At 46.4% G+C, this 13,477-nt stretch overlaps 1 protein-coding gene across 1 annotated transcript in view; it reads left to right on the plus strand.

Annotated features, from left to right (window-relative positions):
- srpk2 (SRSF protein kinase 2) overlaps positions 1-13,477 on the plus strand; it is a 291,734-nt gene that overhangs the window by 239,033 nt on the left and 39,224 nt on the right.

The following is a 13,477-nucleotide window of genomic DNA, read 5'->3' on the forward strand; positions in this document are numbered from 1 at the left end:
ATTTTTTTTTTTTCTTTTTTGCAATAAATTTAATGTATCCCCATTCCTGATACTATTTTAACATTTTCTTTGAAATTATTGAATTTATTCCATAATCTATCTGATCTTGTGTTCTAGGCCACGTTAAGTGGCAGACTTGTTTCTGATCCTGTTGTCCAACAGAGTCATGCATTGCAAGGGGGTGAGGCTTTTGCCTATGTATGTTCAGAATTGTGCCATAGCAGAGTATTAGTATTCCATTTGAGAAGTAATTTGTGTCTTTAAAGTTTTAAAAATTAAACTATTAGATACTGGGATGGGGACTGATATTGAAAGAAAGAATGAAAGACAGATGTGCGTTTATATAGCGCCTTTCACAACCACCAGACGCCTCAAAGCACTTTAACACCAATGAAGTACTTTTGGAGTGTAGTCACTGTTGTAATGTGGGAAGGTAGTAATCTCATATAGTTGTTATCTGAAAATATTCAACTGTTAAACTTAAGGAGTTCATGACCATCATTTCAACTTTCAAATCAGATTGCAGACCTCCGTTCACTTCCTTGTTACAGTTTGGGCTGTCTTCCAACACATTTCCATCAACATCATCCTCATAGACAGTCCCTCGAAATCGAGGAAGATTTGCTTTCACTCTTATCATGAGTTCTTAGATGGCTGTACAGTCCAATACGAGAACCGCAGTCTCTGTCACAGGTGGGACAAATAGTCGTTGAGGGAAGGGGTGGGTGGAACTGGTTTGCCGCACACACTTTCCGCTGCCTGCGTTTGATTTCTGCATGCTCTCGACGATGAGACTCGGAGCTCAGCACCCTCCCGAATGCACTTCCTCCACTTAGGGCAGTCTTTGGCCAGGGACTCCCAGGTGTCAGTAGCGATGTCACACTTTATCAGGGAGGCTTTGAGGGTGTCCTTGTAACGTTAACACTGCCCACCTTTGGCTCGTTTGCCGTGAAGGAGTTCTGAGTAGAGCGTTTGCTTTGGGAGTCTCGTGTCTGGCATGCGAACGATGTGGCCTGCTCAGCAGAGCTGATCAAGTGTGGTCAGTGCTTCAATGCTGGGGATGTTGGCCTGGACGAGGACGCTAATGTTGGTATGTCTGTCCTCCCAGGGGATTTGTAGGATCTTGCGGAGACATCGTTGGTGGTATTTCTCCAGCAACTTGAGGTGTCTGCTGTACATGGTCCATGTTTCTGAGCCATACAGGAGGGCTGTTATTAGCATAGCCCTGTAGACCATGAGCTTGGTGTCAGTTTTGAGGGCCTGGTCTTCAAACACTCTTTTCCGAAGGCTGCACTGGCGCACTGCAAACGGTGTTGGATCTCGTCGTCAATGCCTGCTCTTGTTGATAGGAGGCTCCCGAGATAAGGGAAGTGGTCCACGTTGTCCAGGGCCGCGCTGTAGATCTTGATGACCGGGGGGCAGTGCTGTGCGGCGAGGACAGGCTGGTGGAGGATCTTTGTCTGACTGATGTTTAGCGTAAGGCCCGTGCTTTCATAGGCCTCAGTAAATACGTCGACTATGTCCTGGAGTTCAGCCTCTGTGTGCACAGACACAGGCGTCATCTGCGTACTGTAGCTCGACAACAGAGGTTGGAGTGGTCTTGGATCTGGCCTGGAGACACCGAAGGTTGAACAGGCTCCCACTGGTTACGTAGTTTAGTTCCACTCCAGCGGAAAGCTTGTTGACTGAGGTGGAGCATGGCAGCGAGGAAGATTGAGAAGAGGGTTGGGGCGATGACGCAGCCCTGCTTGACCCCGGTCCGGACGTAGATGGGGTCTGTGATGGATCCGTTGGTAAGGATCACGGCCTGCATGTCGTCATGGAGCAGGCGGAGGATGGTGACGTACTTTTGGGAGCATCCGAAACTGAGCAGGACGCTCCATAGACCCTCGCGGGTTGACCGTGTCAAAGGCCTTTGTAAGGTCGAAGGCAGCCATGTATAAGGGCTGGTGCTGTTCCCTGCATTTTACCTGCAACTGTCGCACTGCCAAAATCATGTCCGTTGTGCCCCGTAAGGGACGAAATCCACACTGCAACTCCGGGAGGAGTTCCTCGGCCATGGGGAGAAGACGGTTGAGAAGGATTCTAGCGATGACTTTCCAAGTGGCTGATAACGGAGATTCCTCTGTAGTTGCCGCAGTCGGACTTGTCCGCTTTTTTAAAGATGGTCACGATCACTGCATCTCTAAGATCTCCCGGCATGCTCTCCTCCCTCCAGATGAGAGAGATGAGGTCACGTATTCGCGCCAGCAGTGCCTCTCTGCCATACTTCAGTGCCTCAGCAGGATTCCATCCGCTCCTGTAGCCTTGTTTTGTAGCTGTCTTTATGGCTTTTTCTACCTCGTGCAGTGTTGGGGCCTCACTGAGGTGGTGGGTGGGTAGCATACTGTGGAATGGAGTAGAGAACACTCGAGTCAAAGGCAGAGTCTCGATTGAGGAGATCTTCAAAGTGCTCCTTCCAGCGGGCCCTGACTATCTTGGTATCCTTGATAAGTGTTTCCCCATTCTTGGCCAGCAGTGGGGTGGGGCCTTGGGTGTTTGGGCCGTAGGTGGCCTTGACTGCGCTGAAAAATCCTCGCACATCATGGCTGTTGGCCAGCTGCTGTATCTCCTGTGCTTTCTCCATCCACCACCTGTTCTTTAGATCCCGGGTTTTTTGTTGGACCTCAGCCTTGAGCCGTCTGTAATGCTGTTTTGCTGTCCCTGAGTTGGGTTGTTTAAGGCTCAGAAATGGCTTGCGCTTGTGATCGAATAGCTCTTGAATCTCCTGATCATTCTCATCAAACCAGTCCTGGTGTTTCCTGATTGAGTGACCGAGTGTCTCTTTGCAGGCACTGGTTATGAAAGCTTGGAGGGCAGACCAAGCGCTGTGGGCATTCTGCGTCTCGGGGTCATCAAGGCATGCCAGGTTAACTGTGAGGCGCTGACTGTATAGGGCTCTCTTAGTTGGGTCCTTAAGTGCCCCGGCATTGACTTTTTTGCGGCACTGCTTTTGCTGCCCCCTCCGCTTTGGGGCTAAGTTGATATCAATGATGGATCCGATTAGGCGGTGGTCCGTCCAGCAGTCGTCAGCTCCTGTCATGACACGGGTGATGCGCACATCCTTGCGATCCCTGGCTCAGACGATGACATAGTCGAGCGGGTGCCAGTGCTTGGAGCGAGGGTATTGCCATGATGCCTTGTATTTGTTCCTCTGGCAGAACAAGGTGTTGGTGATGATACTTCCATAAGTAGCCTGTGACTCCTATGAATTGAAACTTAATCTTATCCATGTAGTGAATATAATTCAGAGCTAGCAGTCTACCATCTTAATGTTAGGTTATACTGGAAACCGCATTTGATGCCCACTGCATATTCCTGATCTTTCAAATAAGTGGAAAAGCACTATGCTTGCAGACCATTTGATTCAAGCTAAAAATATTTATGCAAATTTATTGTAAGATGCAAAATTTTAATGCAGGAAAGATAAATCAGCAGGTAAAATACAACAAAGTATTTTGAATTGTTATCTGTGACCAAAATAACTGTTTCACGATTCTTGTAATCATTATAATCTGTGTCTTGGAAATCCATAACATGGGCACTTCAGACACCATGGACTTCCATCGTGCCACAAGTACTTGCAGTTTAAACAAGTAACTAAAGATCAGCAGCAATATCAAGTCCTGTATGCAACATAAGGAATAGGAGCAGGAGGAGGCCATTTGGTCCTTCAAGCCTGCTCTGCCATTCAGTAAGATCATGGCTGATCTTTTACCTCAACTCCACTTTACTGCAAGGAATCATATCCCTTGATTCCATTAGTATCCAAAGTCTTACCTGATTTCTGCCTTGAATATACTGAATGACTAAGCATCCGCAGTCCTCTGGGGTAGAGAATTCCAAAGATTCACAATCCTTTGAGTGAAGAAATTTCTCCTCATCTCAGTCCTAAATAGCCGACCCCTTATTATAATACCCCTAGTTCTAGACGCCCCAGCTAGGGGAAACATCCTACCAGCATTTAACCTGTCACGCTATTTAAGAATTTTAGATCTCATTCTTTTTAGCTCTAGGAAATATAGGTACAGTGTCAAGAATCCGGAATCCGGACACCGGGACGATCTGTGGCGGGGACGTCTGGAACCCGGAAAATGTTCCGGAATCCAGACCCCTGCTTTGGACCGCCGTCGATCACTCCCCTGCCTTGGGCCGCCACCGACCTGAACCCCGCCGGCGACCTCTTACCTGCCTTGGGCAGCCTCCGACCTCTCCCCCGCCTCGGGACACCGCCAAACACGAACCTCCTTCCCCCCCCCCCCGGGCCTTGGGCCACCCCCGGCCACCACCGCCGACCTCGTGCCACCGCTCGGCCACCCCATCAGCCCCCCCACCCCCACTTACCTACCTACCTTGGCCCAAGTGTTTCTGGACTTCGGAACATTCCGAAGTCGAGAAATACACAAACCTGGGCTCGGGCGTTTCCGGATTCAGGACGTCATAAAAGCATTCCGAAGTCTGGAAATACACAGAATTCAGAGTGGTCGAGGCTTCCGAATTCTCGGCGCTGTACTTGTATAGGCCTAGTCTATTCAATCTCTCCTGTTTGTCCCTTTGCCAATTTGCATGTGGCGCAGGTAATAATCCAGAAATTATTACCTGCGAGGTCTGCATTTTAATTTGGACCCTAGCTCCTCAAACCTCATTTCAAGTTCTACCTGTGTCGTTGGTTCCTATGTAGACCACGACAACTGGATCCTCCCCCTCCCACTCCTCTAGCCGGGAGATGTCCTTGACACACGCAACACAACCTTCGGAACTCCCGGTTGTGACTGCAGAGAGCAGTATCTATTCCCCTGACTGTACTGACCCCTACCATTAATACATCCCTTTTCACATTTGAATGGCCTCGTGTACCACAGTGGGTATGGGTGTCTCCCCTCTTATTGTATAGATTGTGACAGCCCATAAAATGTCTCTGTTTGCTCATCCATCCTGCAAACATTGCCCTCAACCACACAGGTAGCAAGAACTTCATACCTATTGGCCAAGGTTCCTCCAGCACTACACCTGGGGTTCCCTTGCTTGCTTGACTTGCAGACACACCCTCCTGTCCCTGACCACTAACTCGATCTATAATACTACCAAAATATCCTCATCATTTTTGTATTTTCTCGCTGTTCCCTTGGAGAACAGTGTGAAGTAGTGGAAGGATTCGCAGTTTGATAAAACTGTTTGGCAGGCTGCAATATTAATGCTCCTTCCATGGCCGTAACCATCTTTATACCAGCCAGTAGGGTGGTTAGTCCGATACAGCGGCAGGATTTTATGGGCTCCCACAACCCATACGATGAGGGGGGCTACCCATACCCACCGGATGCGGTTATCCCGCTGGATGGCAACTCAGACTTCAAAGCGGGAGCTCCGAATCCACTCACCAGACCTTTCTGGAGTGGGGTTCGAACCCTATACCTTCTGGCCCAGAGGCTGGAATGCTCCCACTGTGCCAAAGGCTCACTCTCAGTAACCTCGAAGGGGTGTGACTGTCTCCTTGATCAAAATGTCCAGTTAACTCTCCTTCCCTGATGGCCCGCAATGTCTGCACCTCGGACTCCAACTCAACAAATTTGAGCTGAGGTTCCTTGAGAAGCGGACGCTTACTCCAAATAGTTGTCCGCGATTGCGATGCTGTCCACAAACTCCCACATACTGTAGTTGCAGCACACCTCCTGCACTGCCATCCCTATCTAACATTGTTTTATTTATTTAATTAATTAAAGTTTATGTATTCTAATCAATTTAGTTTATATTTTTGTTTTTAACTAATTATTGATCTAGTTTAAGTTATAGGTAGATCAAATTAAATATTTATCTGTAGCTTACCCCTGCCGCCCCTCCTTGTTCTGTGACGTCACTTTGCGTTTTCTCCTGTGCCGTTCTTGGCCTCGGCCTCGTCTATCGCTCTGCTCTCGGCCTCGTCTATCGCTCTGCTCTTGGCCTCGGCCTTGTCTTTCTCGGCTCTCAGCCTTGTCCATAGAAAAATAGAAAATAGTTGCAGGAGTAGGCCATTCGGCCCTTCGAGCCTGCACCACCATTCAATGAGTTCATGGCTGAACATGCAACTTCAGTACCCCATTCCTGCTTTCTCGCCATACCCCTTGATCCCCCTAGTAGTAAGGACTACACCTAACTCCTTTTAAACATAGAAAACATAGAAACATAGAAAATAGGTGCAGGAGTAGGCCATTCGGCCCTTCGAGCCTGCACCACCATTCAATAAGATCATGGCTGATCATTCACCTCAGTACCCCTTTCCTGCTTTCCCTCCATATCCCTTGATCCCTTTAGCTGTAAGGGCCATATCTAACTCCCTCTTGAATATATCCAACGAATTGGCATCAACAACTCTGCAGTAGGGAATTCCACAGGTTAACAACTCTCTGAGTGAAGAAGTTTCTCCTCATCTCAGTCCTAAATAGCTTACCCCTTATCCTTAGACTGTGTCCCCTGGTTCTGGACTTCCCCAACATCAGAAACATTCTTCCTGCATCTAACCTGTCCAGTCCCGTCAGAATCTTGTATGTTTCTATGAGATATCCCTCTCATCCTTCTAAACTCCAGCGAATAAAGGCCCAGTCGATCCAGTCTCTCCTCATATATCAGTCCAGCCATCCTGGGAATCAGTCTGGTGAACCTTCGCTGCACTCCCTCAATAGCAAGAATGTCCTTCCTCAAGTTAGGAGACCAAAACTGTACACAATACTCCAGGTGTGGCCTCACCAAGGCCCTGTACAACTGTAGTAACACCTCCCTGCCCCTGTACTCAAATCCCCTCGCTATGAAGGCCAACATGCCATTTGCTTTCGTAACCGCCTGCTGTACCTGCATGCCAACCTTTGGCCTTGTCTATCGCTCCGTGCTCGCTCTCGGCCTTTTCTACCACTCGGCTCTTCGCCATTGCACTGTTTCCTCTTGCGCTCGCTCGCTCCACTCTCTCAAAATAATTATTTCATCTCATAGATGCTAACTTTGAGACAACTGTTTTCCTACTGCAAAGGAGATAATATCTCTCTCTCTCTCTCTCTCTCTCTCTGCATACATTGAAGAATTAATAAAACCAATTTGCCCTGATAAAGGGCTATCTGCAAGTAATTAATATAAACAGAGGCTTGCTAGTTTTTGAAGCTAGTACCTATGCTCCAATTTGCCTATTTGCCTCAACACCTCTCCCTTTCAACCACATAAATCCCTTCTGGAAAGATTTCAACAGAAACCATTTTAAATGTATCTTTTTTTAATTAGTTCCTGGGATGTGACCATCGCTGGCAAGGCCAACATTTATTGCCCATCCCTAATTGCCCTCGAAGGTATGCAATGCCTGCAGATGGAATTGTGTACTTGCTTTGCCTACAATAATTTGAGGACAAAAGAAAACTTAACAAACTGCTTTCTTTTTTCAAAACATCCTCCCAAAGCCCATTTAAATGAAAGGATATAAACATAGAAATGTTATAATTTTGAATGGACAAATTCATTTTCTGTCACACTATTTTTTGTATAATAAATACAGCTGAAACTGAAAATCAACAGCTGAGGAGAGAGGAGCAGGGAGGACCAGGGCTAAAAGTCCAAAGAATTGGTCAAGTAGCGAGAAGAATTAGGTCTGGAGTTGGGTGCTGGCCAGTAGGGCTGAGGAAAGTGCAGGAGGCTTGGGAGCGGCTGAGGAATTAGGTAGGCAGCACCAAGGAGAATGGAGGGGAAAATTCAAATATTAATGACTTTACCATGGTGGGCAAAGATCAGCAGGAGTAATGGAGGTTGAGTTGCAAGGCTGCAAATAAAAGTGCATGTTGAGTCAGGGCTGGAGTTGGAGTAGTGCCGCCTACTCTTTGAGGCCTACGCTAAGTAATAAGTATGTAGGCATTTTAACTTTTTAAAAAGTAAGGTATCCAGGCATTACCCAAGACATTACAGCTCAGGTGTGACAAAATTGTCGCATCAGTTGTGATACCAGCATGACCAAATTGTGACACAAGGTACAAATATGACAAACGGGTATTGTGCACTGTCACAAGACTTAATATATTACAATACATTTATATAAAACGGAGCATATGGTGGTTATTGAATTCTGCTTTGAATGCTCTTGTTGAAGCACCATGGAAACTCTTGACAGCTATGGCAAACTGTGTCATTGGCACATGATGGCATACATAGACAATGATTGATAAATGACCAACAGAATGAATGCGATAACCTTATTGACATGTATTTTAAATTGATAGATTCTGGTTTGTTGAATCTCAATTATCATCATAGGCAGTCCCTCGGAGTCGAGGATGCCTTGCTTCCACGCTAAAAATAAGTTCTCAGGTAACTGAAGAGTCCAATGCGGGACCTACAGTCTCTGTTGCAGGTGGAGCAGATGGTGGTTGAAGGAATGGGTGGGTGGGCTGCCGCACGCTCCTTCCGCTGTCTACGTTTGGCTTCAGCTTGCTCTCTGCGAAGAGACTCTAGGTGTTCAGCGCCTTCCCGGATGCTTTTCCTTCACTTTGGGCAGTCTTGGGCCAGGAATTCCCAGGTGTTGATGGGAATGTTAAATTTTTTCAAGGCGGCTTTGAGGGTGTCCTTGAAGCGGTTCCTCTGCCCATCTGGGACTCGCTTGCCATGTCGGAGCTCCATGCAGAATGCTTGTTTTGGGAGTCTCATGTCAGGCATGCGGACGATGTGGTCAGTGCTTCGATGCTGGAGATGTTGGCCTGGGCGAGAGCACTGACGTTGGTGTGCCTATCCTGATAATGGATTTGCAGGATCTTGCAGAAGCAGCGTTGGTGGTACTTCTCCAGTGTTTTGAGGTGCCCGCTGTACATAGTCCATGTCTCTGAGCCATATCGGAGGGTAGGCCACCACTGCTCTGTAGACCACGAGCTTGGTGCCAGGTTTGAGGTCCTGGTTTTCAAACACTTTCTTCAGCGCCAGGACCTGGCTCCACCCACCACGCGTTCTGATGCGCTGCGCCACAGGCCACGGGCCTGGAACCAACGGGGAGAATACGGAGGCAAGAAATCGGCACCATTTCTGTTCTACAAAGTCGCCGCACCTCCTAGCAGAGCGGGCAAACTTGGGCCCTATATTCCATTTGCCATGTTCTTGCCCACTCACTTAGCCTGTCTATATCCCCTTGGGATCTCTTTGCATCCTCCTCGCGGCTTATATTCCCACCCAGCTTTGTGTCATCGGCGGGCTTGGATATATTGCATTTGGTCCCCTCGTCCAGATCATTGATGTAGATTGTGGACGGCTGGAGCTCAGGCACCGATCTTTGCGGCATCGCACTGGTTAGAGCCTGCCAGCCTGAAAATGACCCATCTATTCCTACTTTGTTTTCTGTGTATTTTCATGCTGGTATATTAACCCAATCCCATGAGCCCTAATTTTATTCAATAACCTCTTGTGTGGCACCTTAGCGAATACCGTCTGAAAATCCCTCTCTGGCTGCAGATGTGGTGCCAGAGGACTGGAGGACTGCTAATGTTGTACCTTTGTTTAAAAAGGGAGAAACCGAGTAATTACAGGCCAGTCAGCCTAACTTCGGTGGTGGGAAAATTATTGGAAAAAATCTTGAGGGACAGGATAAATCTTCATTTGGAAAGACCTGGATTAATCAAGCACAGTCAGCATGAATTTGTCACGGGAAGGTCATGTCTGGCTAACTTGATTGAATTTTTCGAGGAGGTAATCAGGAGGGTCGATGAGGGCAGTGCATATGATGTAGTGTATATGGATTTTAGCAAAACTTTTGATAGGTCCCACATGGCAGACTGGTCATGAAAGTAAAAGCCCGTGGGATCCAGGGCAAAGTGGCAAGTTGGATCCAAAATTGGCTCAGAGGCAGGAAGCAAAGGGTAATGGTTGATGGGTGTTTTTGTGACTGGAAGGCTGTATGTATCCAGTGGGGTTCCCCAGGGCTCAGTACTGGGTCCCTTTTTGTGGTATACATCAATAACTTGGACTTAAATGTTGGGGGTTTGATTAAGAAGTTTGCAGATGACATTAGAATAGGCCGTGTGGTTGATAACGCAGAAGAAAGCTGTAGGCTGCAGGAAGATATCAATGTACTGGTCAGGTGGGCAGAACAGTGGCAAATGGAATTCAATCTGGATAAGTGTGAGGTAATGCATTTGGGAAGGTCTAACAAGGCAAGGGAATACACATTAAATGGAACAACACTGAAAGGTGTAGAGGAACAAAGGGACCTTGGGGTGCAGGTCCACAGATCCCTGAAGGTAGCAGGCCAGGTAGATAAGATGGTTAAGAAGGCATATAGAATACTTGCTTTTATAAGTCGTGGCATGGAATACAAGAACAAGGGGGTTAGGCTTGAACTGTATAAAACACTGGTTAGGATGCAGCTGAAATACTATGTGCAGTTCTGGTCACCACATTACAGGAAATGTGTGATTGCACTATAAATGGTGCAGAGGAGATTTACAAGAATGTTGCCTGGACTGGAGAATTTTGGCTGTGAGGAAAGATTGAAGATGTTGGATCTGTTTTCTTTGGAACAGAGGAGGCCAAGGAGAGACCTGATTGAGGTGTATAAAATTATGAGGAGCCTGGATAGAGTGGATAGGAAGGACCTGTTTCCCTTGGCAGAAGGGTCAACAGCCAGGGGCATAGATTTTAAGAAATTGGGGGATGTTTAGAGGAGATATGAGGGAAAATTTCTTCACCCAGAGGGTGGTGGGGGTCTGGAACTCACTGCCTGAAAGGGTGGTAGAGGCAGAAACCCTCACCACATTTAAAAGATACTTGGATGTGCACTTAAAGTGCACTTAAAGGGCTACGGACCAAGAGTTGGAAAGTGGGATTAGGCTATATAGCTCTTGGTCGGCCGGCGCGGACACGATAGGCCGAAATGGCCTCCTTCCGTGCTGTAAATTTCTATGATTCTATGATTCCTAAGGCGACCGAAGGTGGTTTTGGACCTCATCGTCGATGTCTGCCCTTGTTGGACAGTAGGCTCCCGAGGTATGGAAAATGGTCCACGTTGTCCAAGGCCTTGTCTTGGATTTTGATAACCGGGGAGGCAGTCCTGTGTGGCGGGGGCAGGTTTGGAAAGGACCTTTGTCTTACGGATGTTTAGAGTAAGGCCCATGCTCTCGTACGCCTCGGTGAATGTGTTGTCGATGGCTTGGAGTTTGGCTTCCAAGTATGCGCAGACGCAAGTGTTGTCTGCGTAGTGTAATTCGATGACGGAGGATGGGACAACCTTGGATCTGGCCTGGAGGCGGTGGAGTTTGAACAGGTTCCCGTTTGTCCTGTAATTTAGCTCCACTCCAGTGGGGAGCTTACTGAGATGGAGCATTGTAAGGAAGATCGAGAAGAGCATTGGTGCGATGACACAGCCTTGCTTGACCCCGATCCAAACGTGGAATGTATCTGAAGAGGTCAGAGGACAGAATCTCAATATTAATAACTCTACTAGCAACCATGATAATTGACACTTATTTACCTCCTTTTACTTGGCATCTACTTTCTGTGGTTAATTTGAAATGTTGACCATTATGTAAAATTAACCCAAAATAATGCATTGCATTACATATTGTTGTATTAATGTGATGTTCACTATAATCCCATATGTTTATATTGTGTTCCTAATACAGATGAGGCTGCACACAGGGAGGTTAAAGTAACAGTGACCTCAGTCTTTAATAAGACACTCCATAGTGAGGAACAGGCCTTAGGGGCCGACTTATATACAGTGCTCCCAAGGGATGCTGGGATCCCTTGGAACTTCAGGGGATGAGCTCCCTGGTGGCGGAACATGGGAGTGCATGCTTTACAGATACACAACAGTTTAAATCTACATTGTTATTTGCAGTGCTTCATTATATTTTACACATTTTTCTGATTTTTAATGTTGAAAAATCTAGAGATATGGAAATTTTGGCTTGTCCAGGACTGTATATAGCAGCAGTTTATTACAGCAAATTCTAATCTGCTCATTCAGTCTCCATAATGGAAATTGCCATTAAATTTTCCATTTAGCAGATTGTAGCTTCTAACTCAGCCCATTACTCATAGTTCATGCTCTTCGACATAGTAAGATAGGAACAGGACTTAGGCCTTTCAGTTTTTCGAACCTGTTCTGCCATTCAATCAGATCATGGCTTGATGCCCTTGCTTTACAAAAATCTATGGATCTCATTCTTGAAAATTTCAATTGGCCCAGTTAATTGGGGGATTTTTACTACCCAAGAAAAGGTACAACTTGTTTTCACTTAAGTAGCCTAGCTCTAATTTTAAGATTATGCTCCCTTATTCTGGATTCCCCCACCTGAGGAAATAGTTTCTCTGCATCTATCCTATTGAACCCCTTATCATTTCAAAGATTACCCTTCAATCTTCTAAACTTGTGGGGATACAAGCCATGTTTATGCAAACTGTCCTCATCATTTCACCCTTTAAGCCCCTGAATCATTCTGGTGAATCTCTGCTGTATCCCTTCCAAGGCCAATATATCCTTTCTGTGTTCTGACGAAGGATCATCAACCTGAAATGTTAACTCTCTTTCTCTCCACAGATGCTGCCTGACTCGCTGGGATTTCCAGCTTTTTCTGTTTTTATATCCTTTGAGGTTTAATGCCCAAAGCCGAATGCACTGCTCCAGATGGGGTCTGAGCAAGGCTATGTACAACTAAAGCACCTCTTTTTTTTGTATTCTAACCCTGTGAGATAACGGCCAAATTTCATTCGCCTTTTTTGATTACTTTTTGTACCTGTGCACTAACTTCTAGTGATTTATGTACATGGATACCTAAGTTCCTTTGGTCCTCCACAGCTCGGAGTCTCTCGCCATTAAGAAAATATTCAGCTTAATCCTTTTCCAAAGTGGATGACCTCACACTTTCCCACTTACGTAGTTTGTCTATGTCTCTTTGTAACTTCCTCCTCCCATCCACACTTCTTACTCTGCCTTCTAACTTGTAAACTTTGGTATATAACTCTCTAATCCTTCATCCAAGTTATTAATGTATGTGGTAAAAAGCTGAGGCCCCAATACAGATCCCTGGGGAACACCACTCATCACATCCCGCCAATCATGTTCATTAGCAGTATTTTCCTGTCGATTTATGCTACATTACCAGCATGTAATGATAGTTTTGATAAACAAAAAAAGCCATTGAGTAAAAGAGTGTTTGTTTAACAACAACAGCAACAACTTGCTTATAGTGCCTTTAAAGTAGTAAAACGTCTTGGGTATATGGCAGGTGGAAGATGGGAAGCTGGCCAGGAGAGCATTAGAATAATCGAGTAAGTAACAAGAGCATGGATGAGGGTTTTAGTTGCAGATGGGCTGAGGCTGGGGCGGAGATGGGGATATTGCAGAGATGGAAGCAGGCGGTCTTTGCGATGGAGTGGATATGGGATCAGAAGCTCAGCTTAAGGTCAAATAGGACGGCAGGGTTGTGAATAGTGAGGTTCAGCCTGAGGA

This window comes from Pristiophorus japonicus, chromosome 13 (genome assembly GCF_044704955.1).
Source record: "Pristiophorus japonicus isolate sPriJap1 chromosome 13, sPriJap1.hap1, whole genome shotgun sequence".
Lineage (NCBI taxonomy): Eukaryota > Metazoa > Chordata > Chondrichthyes > Pristiophoridae > Pristiophorus > Pristiophorus japonicus.